The following is a 20,416-nucleotide window of genomic DNA, read 5'->3' as shown; positions in this document are numbered from 1 at the left end:
CAGCTCTTCCTCATTTTTTAGAACTTACATTTCTTTTTCTCACGTGTCTCTCACTACTTGTTATTGTACCACAGCTATGCTCAAGGACACAGTGTTTTTGCAGGTGCAGAAACTCAGATTAGCTGGGTTCGGTACTTTTTCAGTCCTTGGTCAGCTAACAAGAGCATGTCTATGTGACCTCTGTCATGTAGCCATTCCTCCACATATACCTATTTCCCATAGCATGAATTATCTCTACTACATATAACATGGATGTATCTTTGCAGTATTACTATGTACATCCTTGTGTGTGATAACCTTTTTCCTTTTTCCTCTCCACATAAAAAATGTAAGGCACTTGAGATATGCCTTCACTTGAGGTGAATAGGACATTGAAAGCAATTGTTACCCAGAATGCAGGAGTAACTGCACTTCACCTGGAACCTTTACCATTCCAGCTAATGATGAACTATCTCCTGTCTCAACATCACATGATGTGCTGAGTTTGATGACATGTACTGCTTCAATGTGACTGCTGGATCAGCTGCCTTGTCAAGAGGACTAGGACATTTAGAGCGTTGATTGTTTGTTCCTTTGTTCATGTATACTCCATTAAGTGCCTCTGCAAATTACCCTGTCCTACTCTTCCATGCCAAGCAGGAGTGGTCTTTTGAGTGAGGAGGTGGAATACTGGGAGAAAAGGGTTAAAATCAGAGGACTGACGAGGAAAAAGAGTTGGTTTTAGAATTATTTTCACTCACAATGACCTTGGAGCTGGGGCATGATAAGAATATTCACTGCTTGAAATTGTATTGTTTTCTGTCTGTCTTGAGTAGTGGAATTTCTGTGGAAGATAACAGAATGCTATAAAAGACCTATAAAGCATTTTTACTAGGCCTAGGCTGCCCAGTGGGGATGGGAAGGAGAGATAAAAAGCTCTGAGATTTTAAAACATAGCCTTGTGAAGAATTTTGTCTGTGACAGGTGTTTTTGATATGTGAGCCAGGAATGGCGTGAGGACTTTTTGCCCCTGCTAAGATGAAATAAGCTTAGCAGTGTATATATCTCTGTTTTGCAAGTGAAATAATGGAATAAATATTTCCTTCACACTTGAACTGTGGATCATGGCCATCTTGGTGTTACCTGTATATATTCAGTTCACACAGAGGCCATCTTGGACAAAGCAATCATGAAATTATAGTTTTTTGGTTCTTGGCAAAGTAAGGGGGGACGCCAGCAGAGCTGCTGCCTTGGACTTCCAGAGGGCAGACTTTGGTCTGTTTAGGACACTGGTTGACAGAGTCCTTTGGAAGGCAGTGCTGAAGGGCAAAGGAGTCCAGGAAGACTGGATATTCTTCAAGAAGGAAATCTTAAAGGTACAGAAACAGGCTGTCCCAATGTGTATAAAGACAAGCTGACAGGGAAGATGACTTGCCTGGCTGAGCAGAGATCTTTGGCTCAAACTCAGGGAAGAAAAGAAAGTATATCACCTTTTGAAAAATGGGCAGGAAACTCAGGAGGACTACAAGGATGTTGTGAAGTCATGCAGGCAGAAAATTAGAAGAGTCAAAACTCAAGTAAAACATAATTTGGCTACTACCTTAAAGGATGTAGTGGGTTGACCGTGGCTGAGTGCCAGGTGCCCACCAAGCAGCTCTATCACTCCCCTTTCCAGTAGGATAGGGGAGAGAAAATAAGATGGAAAACAACTCATAGGTTGATATAAGGCAGTTTACTAAAGCAAAAAAAAAAAAAAAAAGACAAGTGAAAGTTTGCAAGCACATAAATTAAGGGAAAATTTAATCTCTACTTCCCATCAGCAAGCAATATTTAGACACTTCCTGGTAAGCAGGGCTTCAGCATATGTAGCTGTTCCTCTGGAATGCAAACATAGAATAACAAATGCCCTCCCTGTTTCTCCTCTCTCTGTTAGCTTTTACACCTGAGCTGACATCATATGGTATGGAATAACGCTTTGGCTAATTTGGGTCAGCTGGTCTGGTTGTGTCCCCTCTCAGGATCTTGCCCACTCCCAGCCCCTTGATGGGGGAGGGAGGAGGATGTTAGCACTGCTCAGCAGTAGCCAAAATGCTGGTGTGTTCTCAACACCCAGCTACGAATGCAAAGCAAAGCACTGTGAGGGCTACTAAGGAAAAAGGAACTCTATCTCAGTCAGATCCAATACAAAGGACAATAAAAAATGTTTTTACACATACATCAACAGCAAAAGAGGGACTCAGGACAATTTTCATCTTTTATTGGATGCACAGGGAAACATAATGACAAAGGCTGAGAAAAAGGGGGAGGAACTTAAAGCCCTTTGCCTCAGTCTTTAAAAGAAAGATCAGTTGTCCTCAGGGTACCCAGCATCATGAGCCAGTAGACAGGGATGGGAAGCACAATGAAGCCACTGTATTCCAGGAATAAAATGGTCAGTGACCTGCTATGCCACTTAGACACCCATAAGTCAAGGGAACCAGATGGGATCAACCCAAGGATACTGAGGGAGCTGGGAGAAGAGCTCACTAAGCATCTTTGAATAATTTTCCAGCAGTCCTGGTAAAGTGGAGAGAGCCCAGTTGACTGGAAGTGAGAAAATGGAATGCCCATCTATAAGAAGGGTCAGAAGGAGGATCTGAGGAACTACAGGCCTGTCAGCCTGACCTAGGTTCCAGGGAAGGTCAGGGAGGAGATTATCTTGAGTGCAATCATATGACATGGTCAAGAAAAGGGGATCAAGCCCAGCTAGCATGTGCTTAGGAAACACTGGTCCTGCTTGACCAACCTGATTGTCTTCTATGACAAAGTGACCCACTGAGCGGATGAGAGAAAGGTTGTGGATGTTGTTTACCTAGACTTAATTAAAGCCTTTGACATTGTCTCCCACACCATTCTCCTGGAGAAAATGGCTGCTCATTGCTTGTATGGGTACACCGTTCACTGGGTAAAAAACTGCCTGGATGGCTGGGCCCAGAGAATGGTGGTGAATGAAATTAAATCCAGTTGATGGCCAGTCACAAGTCCTGGTCCTCAGGGTTCAGTATTGGAGCCAGTCCTGTTTAGTATCTTGATCAACAATCTGGATGAGGGGCTCTATTGCAACCCTCAGTAAGTTTGAAGATGATACCAAGTTGGGTAGGAGTGTGGATCTTCTGGAGGGTAGGAAGGCTCTGCAGAGGGATCTGGACAAGATGGATCAATGAACAGAGGCCAACTGTTTGATGTTCAATAAGGTGAAGTGCCAGGTCCTGCACTTGGATCACAACAACCCCATGCAATGCTACAGGAATGATGAAGAATGTCTAGAAAGCTGCCTGGTGGAACAGGATGTGGGGGTACTGGTCAACAGCCAGCTGAACATGAGCCAACATGTGCCTAGGTGGCCAAGAAGGCCAATGGCATCCTGGCTTGTATCAGAAACAGTGTGACCAGCAGGACCAGGGAAGTGATTGTCCCCTTGTACTTGGCACTGGTAAGGCCGCACCTTGAATCCTGTGTTCAGTAGTAGGCTCCTCACTACAAGAAAGACATTGAGGTGCTGGAGCATGTCCAAAGAAGGGCAGCAAATCTGGTGAAGGGTTTGCAACACAAGACATATGAAGAGTGGCTGAAGGAGTTGGGGTGTTTAGCCTGGAGAAGAGGAACTATCTGAAAGGAGGTTGTAGCCAAGTGGGGATCAGCCTTTTCTCCCAGGCACCCAGTGTCAGAACAAGAGGACAAGACCTCAAGCTGCGCAAGGGGAGGGTCAGGTTGGACATGAGAAAGAATTTCTTCATGGAAAGGGTTGTTAAATATTAGAATGGGCTGCCTAGGGGGGTGGTGGAGTCACCATCCCTGGAGGTATTCAAGAAATTACTGGATGTAGCACTTAGTGCTATGGTCTAGTTGACAAGGTGATTATCGATCAAAGTTCTCTTCCAACCTAAATGATTCTGTGATTTTCTTCTGTAATTCTTGCTCTCTACAACTGTCTGAAAGCAGGTTATAGCAAGTTAGGGGTTGGTCTGTTTTCCCAAGTAACAAGTGACAGGCCCCAGGTTGTACTAGGGGAGCTTTAGATTGAATATTAAGAAAAAATTCTTCATTGAAACGATGATCAGTTATCGGAACAGGCTGCCCAGGGAAGTGGTAGAATCATCATCCCTGGAAGTGTTCAAAAGGCATGTGGATGTGGCACTTGGTGACATGGTTTTGTGCAAAACACAGTGGTGCTAGTTTAAGAATTGGACTGGATGATCTTAGAGGACTTTTCCAGCCTTACTGATTTATGATTCCATGATCTTACCTTTTGAAAAGCACCTAGCAATTGATAAACAGCTCCAAAAAAAGGCAAATATGAGTAAGAAGCATTATCATCCACAAGAAAACACATGCCCTTCCAGCATTTTCCTTCACACACAGAAGCACTGGTTAAACTTTATTTTTGCTGAAACACAGGGCACAGAAGAAGCTCAGTAATTGGCAGAAGTTACCAAGGCACACAAGGAAGGTTTCAGTGTGGCAACTTACATGAGGAGTGTGGACTAGTCTGAAAGCAAACCAGTGGGAGATCTCAAGTCAGAATTACAATTTATTAGAAAAATTATGATAAAGGCAATAATACAGAAGAACTGGCTTAAACTGACAGAGTCAGAATACAACCTGACACCCTGTTGGTCAGGATGGTAGTGGCAGTCTGATTAAATGGTAGCTGCAGTCCTTTGGAGTGATGAATGTGATTCTGTCGAAGCAGTGATTCTGTAGTGAAGCTTGGTCCTTTTCTGGAGGTCCAGTGGTGATTATAGAGCTCTTCTCCTCTGTGAATGCAGTGGGTAGTGCTGTTCATGGTGCTCCAAATATCAGATTATATCCAGGTGGGAATGCTTTGTTCCTCCCCTTGGGTGGAGCATTTCACAATGGGATGAGTCGTGCAGTGAGACTTGATGGCCTCTTAGCAGAAGATAATCCCTGGAGGGAGTTATCAGGGAGGGATGTCATGGAAGAGATAAAGAACACTACCCCACCTATTATTAACAGCTTATGAAGATGGTAATAGGATACATACTTCTGGTTACATCTTACATTGTAACCTAAGATATTATTGACCCTTTACTCTATTACCATCTACATCATACTCAAATCAATACCCTCTTTAAACTCTACTTATATACATATTCACAATGAAGCCTTACACACAGTTCTCACTTAAAACTAGGTGTCCTTGTTATACACAAGGAGTTTCCTCATTTTCTGCATTACCCACCAAGTGTAACCAGATCCTTGAGCAAAAACAATCCCACAGATAGGTTTGCCTTTCTCTGAGGTGGGACTAATCCAGTCTTTCCTAAAATACCTCTCATGTGTACCACAGGGACTTTATCACCACCTACTATGTGCAATAGTTTAGATTGGGCAAGACTAGCTCAATTAATGGAGTATTGAAGTGAAGGGGAGACGACCATCCTTTAATGCATCGAACTCCGATTTATTGATCGATCAGTCACTTTATATAACAGTGTTAATTAACTTCATGCATATTGCAAAATCCAAGCTCATGATAGGCTAACAGAGAGAACTCTAACCACTCCTTTTGTGTTACAATACCTATAATTGTTTATTAAAAACAGAACCAGTGCTCCCACTGAGATATGAAAGGTTCCCAAAACTTCCATATCTGTTCCCAGGGTGCCATCTTTTCCCAGAGAGGGTGTTTTGCTTGTTATGGGAAGACTGTCTGAGAACCTTATTGTTTATAAAGCGATGCATGAGAGAGCCTAATTGTTTATAGAAATCAGCCTGGGAACTGCTTTTGGAACTGCTTTGCAACTACCTTTTACTTTTCTCTCCACTGTATGCCTTCATGGCCTTTTTCTTTAAGCCGTGCTTGAACTAAACTCTCCACAATGGAGTCTCTGGTGTTGATCACCCAGGTGGTCTTTGCTAAATGCAGCTCCCAGTCTTTGAATGCAGCTCCCAGTCTTTGAAGGTCCTCCCACCAAGAGCCTTCAAGGTGATTTTATGCAGTCCATTACGTCGTTCAACTTTCCTTGAAGCTGGCGCATGATAGGGAATATAATATATCCACTTGATACCATGTTCTCTGGCCCAGGTGTTTCTAAGGCTGTTCTTGAAATGGGTCCTGTTGTCCAGCTCAATTCTCTCAGCGGTGCTGTGTCTCCACAGGACTTGCTTTTCCAGGCCCAAGATATTTGCATTGCGATGTCATAGTTTGCCTCAGATACCTTGGGTTTCTCCCTGTAGATTCCTTCCCCAGGTGTCAATCACCTCTCCTTTCCCCCACCCTGACCCCTGCTGAGTGCTGTCTGCCAATCCTGGCATTCCAGAAGGGCGTGAGTGATTGGCAGAATTCAAAAGATGCCTTTCAGCCCTGGAGGGACATTGGGCCATCCAGGTGTCATTTGTCCCCTGAGACTTCCCCTCCCTTACCTGGTTGGTGAGATCCCTACCCCTTCCCTCCCCCTTTCCCTGGGGTTAAAAGACACAGAAACCATGTGGTTCGGCTAGTCCTGTTAGAGCTGTTGCTGGATTCAGAGGCTTGTGGGCCAGGAATAAAGTTCTGGATCAAAACCCTCTAGCAGAATCCGACTCCTTTTCCTTCACCTTGCCTTAAAGCTTCTTTGCCAGAGGTAAACCTGAGCTCCTGCATGACTGGACTTGTCCCAAGCACCCAGCTGGAACATCCAGCTAGCCAAAGGTGTCTCTGAGGTGAAACCATCACAGTTGCCACCTTTGGTCAAGCAACAAGGGCCAGACGAGCCCAGGCACATTTCATCCAGCTATATTGGCTTTTAATTCCAATACAAGATGGTGTTCCATGCAGTAGTATGAGGCACAGGGTAGGTCTCCAACTGTCCGGTGGTTGCTTCCACCATGGTCAGCATGTAGCACTTGCCTTGGCGGGTTTGGGGAAGGGTGATGTAGTCAGCTTGCCATGCTTCTCCAAAGCTATACTTTCACCACTGCCCACTGTACCACAGAGGCTTCACCTGCTTAGCCTGCTTGATTGCAGTGCATGTCTCACATCTGTGGATGACCTGTGAGATACAGTCAATAGTTAGATCCACCCCTCAGTCATGAGCCCATCAGTATGTTGCATCTATCCCCTGATGACCAGAGCTATCATGGGCGATATCCTGCCAAATCTCAGCAGCCCACATGGTTTTCCCTCTGTGATGTCACTTGGCCTTTCTCCAACAATCCAGCCATCCCCACAGAGCATTAGCTACCATTTATGAGTCAGTGTAGAAATAGAGCCTTGGTCACTTCTCTCATTCGGCAATATCCAAAGCCAGCTGGACGGCTTTAAGCTCTGCAACCTGAATCAATCCACCTTGTCACTCGGTAGCTTGTGCAACTCACCATGTGGGGCTCCATACAGTAGCTTTCCATTTCCAGTTAGCACCTACTATTTGGCAGGAACCATCAGTGAAGAGGGCATATAATCTTTCACTCTCTGGTAACTCATTAAATGGTGGGGCTTCCTTGGCACATGTCACTTGCTCCTCTTGTTCTCCAGAAGATAATACAAAAGTCTCCCCTTCAGGCCAGTTTGTTATGATTTCCAGAATGCCAGGGCGATTAGGATGCCTTACCCGGGCTTGCTGTGTGATCAGAGCAATCCACTTGCTCCATGTGGCGTTGGTGGCATGATGCATGGATGGGACTTTTCCCTTGAACATCCAACCCAGCACAGGTAGTTGGGGTGCCAGAAGCAGCTGTGCTTTGGTTCCAATTACTTCTGAGGCAGCTCAAACCCCTTCATAAGTCACAAGTCTCCTTCTCAGTTGGAGTATGGCTGGCCTCAGATCCTTTGTATACCTGATTACAGAACCTGAGCAGTCATGCTCATGTCTCTCTAGATCACTTCTGCCACTGACTCCAGGAAGGATGATTCTCCCTGGCTGCAGTACAGAGCTTATTTTTCAAATCCTGCCCCATTTTGTTCAAGGGTCCACTGGATATCACTTTTCTTTCTTGTGTCACGAGATAAAGAGTGCTTATAATTGTGCTGTATTTTGGGATATGCATCCTCCAAAAGCCCACAGCTCCTAGAAAAGTCTGGGCTTCCTTCTTGTTGGTAGATAGGGACATAGCCGTGAGTTTGGTAATTATCTCCATCGGGATCTGGCAACAACCATCTTACTACTTGACTCCTAGAAACTGAATTTCATAAGTAGTTCCCTAAACCTTACTTCACTTAATGGCAAAACCAGCTTCCAAGAGAATCTGGATAATCTTCTCTCCTTTCTCAAAGACTTCCCCTGCTGTGTTCCCCCATACAATGATGTCATCAATGTCCTGCAGATGTTCTGGAGCCTCACCCTTTTCCACTGCAGCCTGGATCATTTCATGGCAGATGGTGGGACTGTGCTTCCCCCCATGGGGCAGCCAGTTCAAGGTGTATTGCACACCCCTCCAGGTGAAGGCAAACTGGGGCCTGCACTCTGCTGCCAAAGGAATGGGGAAAAATGCATTGGCAATGTCAATGGTTGCATACCACTTGTCTGCCTTGGACTCCAACTCATACTGAAGATCCAGCATGTCAGGCACGGCATCACTCAGTGGTGGCGTGACTTCATTCAGATCACGGTAATCTACCATCAGTCTCCGTTCTCCACTGGACTTACACACTGGCCACATAAGGCTGTTAAAGGGTGAACAAGCCTTGCTGACTAATAAAGCCTGTTATCTGGCCTTATTATCATGCCAGGCTGCTCAGGAACTCTGTCCCCAGGGGGACCGGGTGCCCGATGAAATGCTCAGGCCAAATAACCGCGGGGCCCAACTCGAGCAAGCTCAGTAGTGATTAGCTCTCTAGTGGTATCAGCTCTCTTAGATATTCAGCACTGCTTGCTGGGTAGTGGTGCCCTTGGCTGAGGCTTCAGCAGACAGAGAGAGAGGAGAAGTTGTCGAAGCTGGCTGGTTCCACAGAGATGGTTTATTGGGGATATCTGTGAAGGGTCTCAGCTCTTCTTCTTCTAACTTATGGGGGTACAGTATGCTTCTTTTATAGACTTGGCTAGGATCCAAGCTTAGCCAATGGCAAGGATTTTTAGGAATATCCCTGATTGACCAATAGTGGGGGTTTAGGGATAATATTGCCATATAGGGTTACAGAGATAGGTTGTAGGTCGGGGAGTCAGAAGGACAGGATATTCCTTGCTGCCTCAGCATTCCAATTCAAATCCTCCATGGTGCCTTTCCCAAACCTATGGGGTTTACTACAGCTGACCATCACTTGAATCTCCAGTTCATGAATCATCTTATGGATGGGAATCACAGAGTCTCGGTTGATGCGGTATTGCCAACGGTGCACTGTTGCTGTGGCTATTGGTACCTGTTGTTCTTCAGTCCACAGCAGTCCCACAGCCAAGGGGTCAACTGAGAGACCAGGCAGGGTATTCAGTTGTCTGATGTCTTCTGTCTCTAGAGCAGCTATCCCAAAAGCTCAGCTATGTCCTTTGGTGTCTTTGAAATACCCACTCCAGAGAGAGTCTATGCTGAGGATGCATGGGGACTGGGCCAGTCACAATGTGGTGTTTCTGCCACTCCTTTCCAGTCAAACTCACTTCAGCTTCCAGTACCGTCAGCTGCTGGGATACCCCTGTCACCCCAGAAATAGAAATGGATTCTGGTCCCACATACCTTGATGGCATCAGGGTACACTGAGCGCCAGTGTCAAAAAAAGCCATATATTTTTGTGGGTCATAAGTGCCAGGCCATCGAAAAAAGCCCAGTGAGTTTCCAAAGATCAGGGTGTATGGTTTTTGGGTTTGGGCTTGTTTTATTTTTTTGTAAATCAGGGGCAAACTTTCTGAAGACAATACACTTCCAGCCAGCACAAGCAACTAGCTATGTCTACCTAGTTGCCAATTTAATATGGTGAAATGCCTCAAACACCATAACAATTTAACCAGCAGTAGCACAGTCCTGGAGGCTTCACTTGCCATCTCTTCCATGCATGTGTTACACAGTGCCATTTTAGAGAGCCTTCATTATAGCTAACAATTAAATCAAATCAAAGCAGCTGATTCTCAAACTAAATTTTGTCATAATTTTGAAAAACAATGGTGCCTGGGAAATAACTGGAATGTTTTGCAATATACATTTCTTTAAATGGTAGTTTCCTTCTGATTGAGACTGTTCCTTGACACTAAGACATACAAAAGGATTCTTTTCTTCTATTAAAAAAAAAAAATCAGAAAGCACCTGAAAGCATTTTCTGTCTGGCTTAAATAATATTATATAATGCCCTCACTTGAGCTTTTCATTATTAAAAAAACCCCAAACTAACCCATATGAGTTTTTTATTTCTAATAAAACCTTATCAAGTCCAAATTCAATTAATTTCAAAGGGTTTGAACAAATTTGCATTTTTTTGCATTAGCTCACTTATAAAGTTGATGCTGCCATTGGCGTGTCAAATGATTCTTGTGAGAATCATCATGAGAAGTAACCTTTGAAATACGAATATGAATTCCAGCTAGTGGTACTTAACAGGACAATAAACTAAAATAAGGCACCCATACTGCATACATGAAGTAAATATAAAAATGCAAAGCATGTAAAAAATTTTGTAAGCTCTATTTTACACCATCAAAAATTACACCTGGGTAGTTTCAAAATATATCTTCAGTCACTGTTAATGCATAGCAAACATAGTTACTATACTGGCATACCAGAAAACATATTTACATGTCCAAACTGAGAGGGAAGACCTCATTTAAGAAAAAAAAAAACAACCAAAAACAACAGCAAACACCAGCACTCCTGTCTGGACTTTGTCACAACTCTTTTTCCCAAAAATATTGATAGATAATTCCAAGGCACAAACAGTAAGTTTAACTTGTTACAGGACACTAATGTGTAGCATTTTTGATACTACTTCAACATGCACAGAGTTTTCTTACAAAGCACCAATTCTTCTAAAACATGCAATAGATGCACCTGGCACAACTGAAGCATAAAAATAAATACAATCACTCAGCTTAAAAAGTATTTGTTTTTTCTCATTTGAAAATGTAAATTACTTTTTCCAGATATGCTTAATAGTATTATTCTTTTACAAAAAACATGAGAAGTTTTGAACAATTACATCTCTGTTCATTCTTTATTATTTGCATGACATATCCGACATCTTAGTGTTCCCCAATCCTTGATCAAGAACCCTTAAACTCTATTTAAACTGATTTAGACCATACTTAAAAAAATCAATCTAGTATTTCTAATTTAGAGAAAAGTTTATTAAATATTTAAGTTGCTTTCCATAATCTCAGTACATAATGAGTTTTATTGAGTGTCCCATGTACAGTCATTTCTGATAGGTGAGTGTTGGTGATGAAATCAAATGCAAAGAAAAAAATCTTAATGTAAAAAATCAAGATGTCAGAGATGAAAGCACGAGTGTTGTAGTTTTTGAGTTCCACAGGTGGTGTTTTTTTTCTCTTCCCCTTCCTTTTCCCTCATGTGAGCTCCCTTTATTATTGTCCACTACAGATAAACAGCCATGCTCTAATTGGACCCTAGAATCTCTGCTAATTTTGTAACACAAAACATGTCTCAAGCATTCCGTTCATGTGACTGTCTATTGGAATATGAATCCCAATATTACCAGTTAGATAGTGCCTGGGCCAGTCTGACCCTTGCTGCTAGGCCAAAGGCAGCAACTGTGGTGTAATCACCCCAGAGATACCTTGGCTTGCTGGAGATTGCAGCTGGGCACTGAACAAGTCCAGGCTTGTTAGGAACTCCGTTTACCTCAGGAGGAATGGCTTCTGGTGGTGGTGAAGAGAAAAAGAGATGGATTCTGCTGGAGGGTTTAAATCCAGAGGTTTATTCCATGGTTACAGAGGTCTAAATGTAGGCAACTGCTCCAACAGAATCCTGGCTGAGTGGTCTGATCACCTTTTTAAGCTCAGGGACAGGGGAAGGGGAGGGAACAGGTGAGCCACCCAACCAGGTGAGAGGGGCAGGGTCTCAGGGGGGGATGACACCTAGACAGGCCAATGACCCCTGGGCCTGAGGGGCATCCTTTGAACTTGACCAACCACACGACGCCTTGCTGGAATGTTAAGCCTGATTGACAGGACTCACTCAGCATGGGGGCAAGGGGGAAGGGAGAGAGGTATAGGCACACCTGGGGAAGTGACCTGGAAGTCTAAAATGGGACATTTCAGCACACCACAACATCTCCCCCTAGTTTTGTTTAAAAAGAAGAGGACTGTGTTTGTGGTGCAGAATGATTGCCAAACCATGGTTGGTAAATCAGTTCTTCCTGAACAGGAGGGTCAGTGTTTTCCACTGAGGCTTCCAAGTCATCCATTGGAGCACTGAGGGCTTCCAAATGGTAGACTTCAGGAGGGGGAGATGAGCTTGAAATTAACTTGAGAACCATGCGTTTGATTAGTCCAAAAACAATGCTAAAAACTACAATAACTAAAATAAACAGCACTAAAAACACAGTTTTCAGAATAGATCCCAACCAGCCCGAGAGTCCCCAGCCTTTGAGCAGTCCATTCAGCCAGTTGTCAGTTTCTCTGTTGATGTCCGAGAGCCTTTGTCAAGGTAGTCCATATGTGGTTTGGGCTGAGGAACTATGCAGGAGATCGCAGGTGGGATGATCACGAGTAGGACGAGGAGCAGGTTCGGTCTCATGGCATCTCGAGGCTACACACGAACAGTGGGATCTAAGCTGGTAGAAAAACTTGAAACAAACATATATTACAAACTATTCCAGATAGGAGGCTTAAATGGAATTTCCTCCAGAGAACTTGTGCAGCGTTTTCTTCTCCAGGCATCATGAGTAACCTGGGGTGCTTCTGTAGATTTCTCTGAGACTTTGGGAACATAGGGCTTTACCCATTTGGAAGGAACCCACCTTAAACCAGAGGGGGTGGACACACAGGTGTATCCACGTCCCCAAGAAACCAATTTGTAAGGTCCCACTGTTTTCCAAGTCTCAGGGTCCTTTACTAAAACTGGAGGTTTTTCTTTCATTAACCTATGATTGCTCCCCCCAAAGTGGCGTAGGATGGGTGGGTTCAGGCTGTCAAAAGAACAATTCAGAAAATTGATTGTGAATAGCGCCCTGGATAACCGGATGTGGGGAGGTTCCACCTTCAGAACCTGTTGTTGCTGGTCCAGGACCCTTTGAATATCATGGTGAGTTCTTTCTACAATGGCTTGACCTGTAGGGGAGTAGGGGATGCCAGTTTTGTGCTCTACTCCCCATTGTTGCAGGAAGCTCCCAAATTCCTTGGATTTAAAGGCAGGCCCATTATCAGTTTTCAGCTCCTTGGGGATGCCCATGAAAGAAAAAGCCTGTAAGAGGTGCTTAATAGCATCAATAGATGATTCTCCTGTGTGGGCAGAAGCATAGACCGCTCCAGAAACGGTATCTACATTAACATGAACATATTTCTGCCGTCCAAAAGACTGGATGTGTGTTACATCTGTTTGCCACAGTTCACAACTGTTCAGTCCCCTTGGGTTTGCTCCCGTACTCACTGTAGGGAGTGCATGTTGTTGGCAATTTGGGCATGTGCTCACAATCGCTTTGGCCTGTTCTCGAGTGATGTTAAACTGACGAAACAGGCCAGGTGCATTTTGGTGGAAAAGCTGGTGGCTGATTTTTGCCTGTTCAAAAACATTTGGAAGAGTGGCCATCACTGCAGGTGCAGCAAGAGCATCTGCCCTTCTGTTGCCTTCAGCGATAAACCCTGGCAAGTCAGTGTGTGACCTGACATGCATCACATAAAATGGTTGCTCTCGGTGAGTGACTAACTTTACCAGTTTTGAGAGCAATTTGAAAAGTGTGATGTTAGACACATCTTGCAGTATTGCTTGATCTGCCCTGGATACTACTCCTGCCACGTATGCAGAGTCTGTAATCAGATTAAATGGTTCTGAGAACCTTTCAAAGGCCCTAACAACCGCAGCCAATTCAGCAACCTGAGGTGAACCTTCCACCTCAACAATGTCTGTCTCCCACTGCTGGGTTTGAGGATCCTTCCAAGTCATAACGGACTTGTGGGACCTCCCGGATGCATCTGTAAAGACAGTCAGAGCCCTTTTTAAAGGTCTCCTACTTAGAGCACTTCTCAATTTTAAAGTAAATTGAACATCTTGTTCGAACAATTTGTGAGTGGGCCGCGCTACCGAAATTTGTCCTGAGTAGGAATCCAGAGCAAACTGCAACACTTCATTTTCTTGAAACAATTGTTCCAGTATTTTCATAGTATTTTGACCTGATTTTAATTCAACTGGAATGTGAATGCACTTAAAATCACATCCTGCTAACTCCCTGATCCGGGTCCTTGCTTTCAGGATCAGTTCCGCTATCAGCTCCTGAGGCTTTGTCAGTCTCTTGGACCTTTTGTGACTGAGGAAAACCCATTCTATGATCAAGAGAGGGTCCCTCTGGTCCCGGTCCTTTTTTGGTGTGTCCTTTGCCTTAGGTGTTTGTTTTTCCTCTCACTGGAAAATAATTCCATGGAGGTGTGGCAACTTACCTAGGATGATAAATTTGAATGGCAGGTCAGGCCGGCATCGGTTGGCCTGTCTTGTGGACATTGCAATCTGAACCTTTTCTAGAGCTTTCCGTGCCTCTGGGGTAATGGACCTAGGAGCACCTGGGTCCTCTCCCCCTTTCAATAAATTGAAAAGAGGGGCAAGGTCTTCATTAGTCAGACCGAGCCACGGTCTTACCCAATTCAAAGACCCACACAACTTGTGGACATCTGCAAGGGTCTTGATCCTTGGATTGATTTCTAGTTTTTGAGGAACAATGGTCCTATTTCCAATTTCTAAGCCCAAATACTTCCAAGGTGGCATCTTTTGAATTTTTTTTTCCTGGAGCTCGAACCCTGCAACAATCAATGCATCGATCGTTAGGTCAAGCGCATGTGTGAGTAAATCATCATTGGGGGCACACACAAGGATATCATCCCTATAATGATAGATGATGGCCTTCTCTGCGGCTGCACGCACTGGAGAAAGCAGGGAAGAGACATACCACTGGCAGATAGCTGGAGATACCTTTAATCCCTGAGGAAGAACGGTCCAATGGTACCTTTTCATGGGTGATTCCATATTAATGGAAGGGACGGAGAATGCAAAACACAGTGCATCGTCAGGGTGCAAGGGGATTTGGAAAAAACAATCTTTCAATCTTTAATATCAATAACAGCTAATTTCCAATCTTGGGGAAGCATTGTTGGGGATGGCATACCAGGTTGGGGAGAACCCATATCTTCAATTACATTATTAATTTGTCAGAGGTCACAGAGGAGCCGCCATCTCTTTTTGTCAGCTTTTTGGATGACAAACACTGGAGAGTTCCATGGGGACATGGTCTCCACAATGTGGCCCTTTTTTAGTTGCTCTTCCACTAGTTCCTCAAGCACCTTTAATTTTTGTTTACTGAGCGGCCACTGTTTCACATCAACTGGTTTGCTTGTTTTCCACTTCAGTTTTTGGGTGGGGCTCTGTTGTTCAATGACTGCTGCACAAAAATGCTGTGGAGAGTCTGGAATATCAATTGTGACACCCCACTGGGCCATTAAATCTCTCCCTAACAAAGGTTCCGAATAATCTAACACAAATGGACGGATATTTGCCGATTGTCCGTTTGGTCCCTCGAATTGAATAATGCTTTTGGATTGTCTTGCCAATTGCAGACCTCCTACACCTTGAAGGTGACCGGCAACATTTTGCAAAGGCCAATGTGATGGCCAATCTTGTACTGGAATCACTGTGCAGTCTGCACCCGTGTCTACAAGCATCTCAATGCATTTAGACTCCCCACCCCCACTGACATTACACCATAATTTGGGTTTGTTTTTCCCAATAACTTGTACTCAAGCGACTGTGGGCCCTTGTTTTTCGATATTTTCAGGTAAAGATGGCACAGGGATAGCTTGTGCAACAATTTGTCCCTTGGGAAGAAACAGGGGTGGGTGGAAACAGTGTAGGCCGAGAACGAATTGCTCAGGATCTGATGTTGTCATTCCCGGAGCAATTTTGATCTCTTGTAGTGTGTGTTTGGTGTGGTAGCTAGGGAAGAGGCGCTGCGGAAGATTGTCGCGATGTCACGGAAAGGCAGGACCCTCTGTTTCCCGTAGATAAGACCCTCTGTTACTCATAGATAAGAAACTAACAATAGGAATGTGGCCCCACTAACAATAGGAATGTTGCCCCACTGAAGTCAGCAACTTTCCACTCCCTACCCAGTACTTTTCCATTCCCTACTAACCATAGATAAGAAAGACAAACCCCTTTTTGATGTAGAGACCCCTTAGACTATAAGACCCCATGGGAAGAAGTAATAAACGCCTTTTGACCGTCCACCACATTGGTGTCTGCGTGTGTCATTGGCCCGAACGGCCCTGGAGAGTGGGCTGTCGAGCTGTACCTCAGAACCAGGTCGCCTGCCTTGATCTAGAAGGCAACAGTTTGGTGTCCTCAATGACGATGTACTTACAACGAATTCGGTTCCAAGTACCCTTCTGTTCAGGATTTACAGAGAAAAAATGCAAGTCAGTGTCCTTCAGGTGGAGTGACTCTGTCAGCTGCAACCTGTAAGGCTCATTGACAGAAGACGTGGTTAACACAGGATCACCTAAATCATACACAGTCTTTGAAGCACCTGCTTCACTTACACAAATATTAATATTATCGCGCGCTTGATTTGTTTTGCTACCCTTATTCCCATGGCCTGCTCTTTTTGTGTCTGCACGCCTGGCAGGCCGGCGCTCCCTTTTCAGTTTTTTTGTTGTTGTTGACCCCCAGGGAGGGCTTGTAGTTCTCCTCCCCTGCCATTTCTAAATTCATCAAATTCCCTTTTCAGGGGGCACTGGTTACTCCAGTGCCCTAGGTTGTTACAAAGCAGGCATGGTTTTGTGGGCTCAGCCATTGCTGGTCTCCGCTGCTGCCCAGGGTACTGATGTGCTGAGGGGAAAGGCGCAGGGCTGGCAATGGTGACACACTGAGGTGGTCTTGGCAGCAGCCTTGGTCTGGTGTCTTCAGCCACACTCATCAGAGGCACTTTCCTGTTACAGACTAGAAGCATATCTTTTAGTGTAGGGTAGGTTCTATAGGAAGGCTCAGGATTGCCGTTTGACACTGTTTATTTGCATTTGTAAATGCCATTTCCTGTAAAATTGCTTCCCTAGCATTCTCTTTTTTAACTTGTATTTCAATGGCTCTAGTTAACCTTTCTACAAATTTCAAAAAAGGCTCTGATGATAGCTGTTTAATTTTACTATAGGGCTCAAAAGGCCCCTCAGGCTGTAGGGAAAAGAACTCTTTTTCAGCTGCTTCTTTTACCTTCTCGAGTGTTTCTGCAGGAATTGCAGTAGCTTTGATTGGGGGTGAAGACCATTGGCCCTCACCACAGAAGTGCTCAATGGTGATAGGGTTACCACTGTTGTCTTTGGCTGTGTTTGGATCAGCATGCAAGCCTGGGAGAGCATCATTTAGCATTTGTTTCCATGCTATTTCCCATAATTTGAATTCCATGGAGGTCATGAGACAGGAAAAAAGCTGTTTTAAATCATGTGGAATCACTACAGTCCTACTCAATTCAGAATTTAAAAGGCCACGGAAATATGAACTGTGTGGACCATATTCTTTATGAGACTTACAGATCTCTTTAATCAATTGTCGTCCAAAAGAACTCCAATTAGCAGTTGGGGCTGCTACTCCCTGAGCTGCAGGCTGAAAGGTAACAGGGGCCAGTGACAACATGGGACTATGCATTGAATCTGCTGTTCCCTGCTCTGTATCCCTTGAATTGGAAGCATTGGGATAACAGATACAGGTTTGGGGAATGGCAGTGGGTGTGTCCCCACCGTGGGAACCCGGGGAGGGGGCGGGGATGCAATGGGAACAGGGGGCGGGGACAGGGGGCTGGCAAGGGGTGGGGAAACCGTGGGAACAGGGGGCGGGGTAAGGGGGCAAGCAGGGGGCGGGGACACCGTGGGAACAAGGGGCGGGGTCAAGGGGCTGGCAGGGGGCGGGGACACCTGGTCACATCACATCAGCAGACGCCCCCTGGGAGGAGTAGAGGGGCGGAGCTGAGGGTATAGCAGGAGAGGGAGGGGGAAAGGTGTCACGAGGAGCAGGAGGAGAGGGGGATGGGGCTGGAGTTTTGGGATGCTTAAGAGGATTTTGGGAAGAAGAAGACCAGGTTTGGGAAGATGCCACATGGCATCCACCATCTTGTGGACCCCCTAGGGACGGGGGGCCATTTTGGGCATCACTGCTCTCTGGAAAGCTGACACGTGCTGTGGGTTTCAGAGGAGGGGAACAGGGGATTGGGAAAGGTTCCACGCAGCCTGGCCAGGGCCTTGTGGACAGGGCAACTCAGGCATTTCAACAGACTCTGGGAGTTGACATCCCAATGAGTGTGCTCTCTTTAAAATACCAAGTTTGGGGGAAAGAGGTTGAGGGGTTTTAGAGCTAGGAGAGGGAGAAACAGGGAGAGCAGAGGTACATGGTTTTACATTTGGCTTTTTCTCCATTTCCTTTTGTTTGAGCAATGCTGTTTGAATTTGTAAACTCCAAAACACAAATTTAGCTGAGGGTGCATTGCCAGATTGTCCTAAGATTATTAATTCATCCCCAACTTTATCCCAGAATTGAATATTGTGAATTTCTTCAGGGGAGATTTTTGGGAAGTGGAGGAAAAGCCATCTTATAAACTGTTTCAATTTTCCCATTGAGAACTTAACATTACTACTGTCTAAAATGCTAGCAATATTATAATACATCCCTTTTTGTACAATGCTGAGTTTCGAACCCATGTTAGATGTAAAAAGGCAAAGTACTAAATCCCGCCTGACCAAAAACAAAGCCAAAATCAGCTACCGATTTCTAAAAAAAACCACAGATAGGAAAATGATAACGAACAGACAAAAGCTTCACAATGCAGCTGTATATACTGCTTTTAAAATTCCCAGGCAGCAGCAGCAGGGCACGACCTGCCGAGCCGAGGCAGACACAAAGCCTCCCCCGCAGTGGAATGCAGCCCCCCCGCGGAGCAGAGAGAGCAGCCACGCGGCAAGCTGAAACTGGGGCCCCCCGCGCCGCGTGTGCAGAGAACAACCCCCCACCCCCGCACAGAGAGAGAGATCCCCCGGCCACGTGGAGAGCCCCCCCTCCCCCGCACAGAGAGCTGAGAAAGAGAGTCCCCCATGGCAAGAGAGCCGAGAGCCCCCCCTCCCCCGCACAGAGAGAGAGAGAGAGATATCCCTTGACCACGTGGAGAGAGCCGAGCACGCTGCGCTGCAGAGCCGGGGGGAAGGGCAGAGAGCACTCCCGCTCCGGCACGAATTCCAAAAGAGAGTAACACACGCAGCAGAAAGCTAAAAGCTAGAACGCAATGAATTCCCATCTGTGGGGCTGCGCAGCCAAAAATGCAAGGGCAAAAAAAGGAACAGAACTCACGGCAGAGTCTGTTTTTGAGCTTCTGCTCCACCGAGAGCAGAGATACTCACCCGAAATGGAAGCTGTAGCTGGCTGGGGTCTAAGGCAGGTCTCCTCACCGGAACAGGACCTCTCTATGGGCAAGAGAGGCTACCCTGTCCTCCCTCTGGAAAATCTGCTCACCACAAAGGAGCTGGGCTTTCCAGAGGCGCCGAACAGTCCACGAAACTTCTTCTGGGAATATTCCCAAAGTCTCTAGCTGAGGGCGTTGCAACCAAAGCCCTTCTCAGCTGGATGCACGGCTGCCAGAAGCTTCTCTGAGGTACTGCGAGTCCGTCTCGGGCTGCAGAGTCGCTTTGCCCACCCAGGGACGCCAAAATCTTGGAATATGAATCCCAATATTACCAGTTAGATAGTGCCTGGGCCAGTCTGACCCTTGCTGCTAGGCCAAAGGCAGCAACTGTGGTGTAATCACCCCAGAGATACCTTGGCTTGCTGGAGACTGCAGCTGGGCACTGAACAAGTCCAGGCTTGTTAGGAACTCCGTTTACCTCAGGAGGAATGGCTTCTGGCGGTGGTGAAGAGAAAAAGAGATGGATTCTGCTGGAGGGTTTAAATCCAGAGGTTTATTCCATGGTTACAGAGGTCTAAATGTAGGCAACTGCTCCAACAGAATCCTGGCTGAGTGGTCTGATCACCTTTTTAAGCTCAGGGACAGGGGAAGGGGAGGGAACAGGTGAGCCACCCAACCAGGTGAGAGGGGCAGGGTCTCAGGGGGGGATGACACCTAGACAGGCCAATGACCCCTGGGCCTGAGGGGCATCCTTTGAACTTGACCAACCACACGACGCCTTGCTGGAATGTTATGCCTGATTGACAGGACTCACTCAGCATGGGGGCAAGGGGGAAGGGAGAGAGGTATAGGCACACCTGGGGAAGTGACCTGGAAGTCTAAAATGGGACATTACAGCACACCACAACAACTGTCTTTGGCCAAAGTAAGTCACACACA

The 20,416-nt window shown here is 45.6% G+C and overlaps 1 protein-coding gene across 1 annotated transcript in view; it reads right to left on the bottom strand.

The window, feature by feature from the left end:
- The window catches only part of LOC132086188 (homer protein homolog 1-like), a 242,131-nt gene that overhangs the window by 191,959 nt on the left and 29,756 nt on the right, over positions 1-20,416 (bottom strand). The window lies entirely within an intron of this gene.

Source organism: Ammospiza nelsoni, chromosome W, assembly GCF_027579445.1.
Source record: "Ammospiza nelsoni isolate bAmmNel1 chromosome W, bAmmNel1.pri, whole genome shotgun sequence".
Classification (NCBI taxonomy): Eukaryota; Metazoa; Chordata; class Aves; order Passeriformes; family Passerellidae; genus Ammospiza; species Ammospiza nelsoni.
Note: the sequence above shows the minus strand (reverse complement) of the source record. Positions and strands in the feature narration are given on the sequence as shown.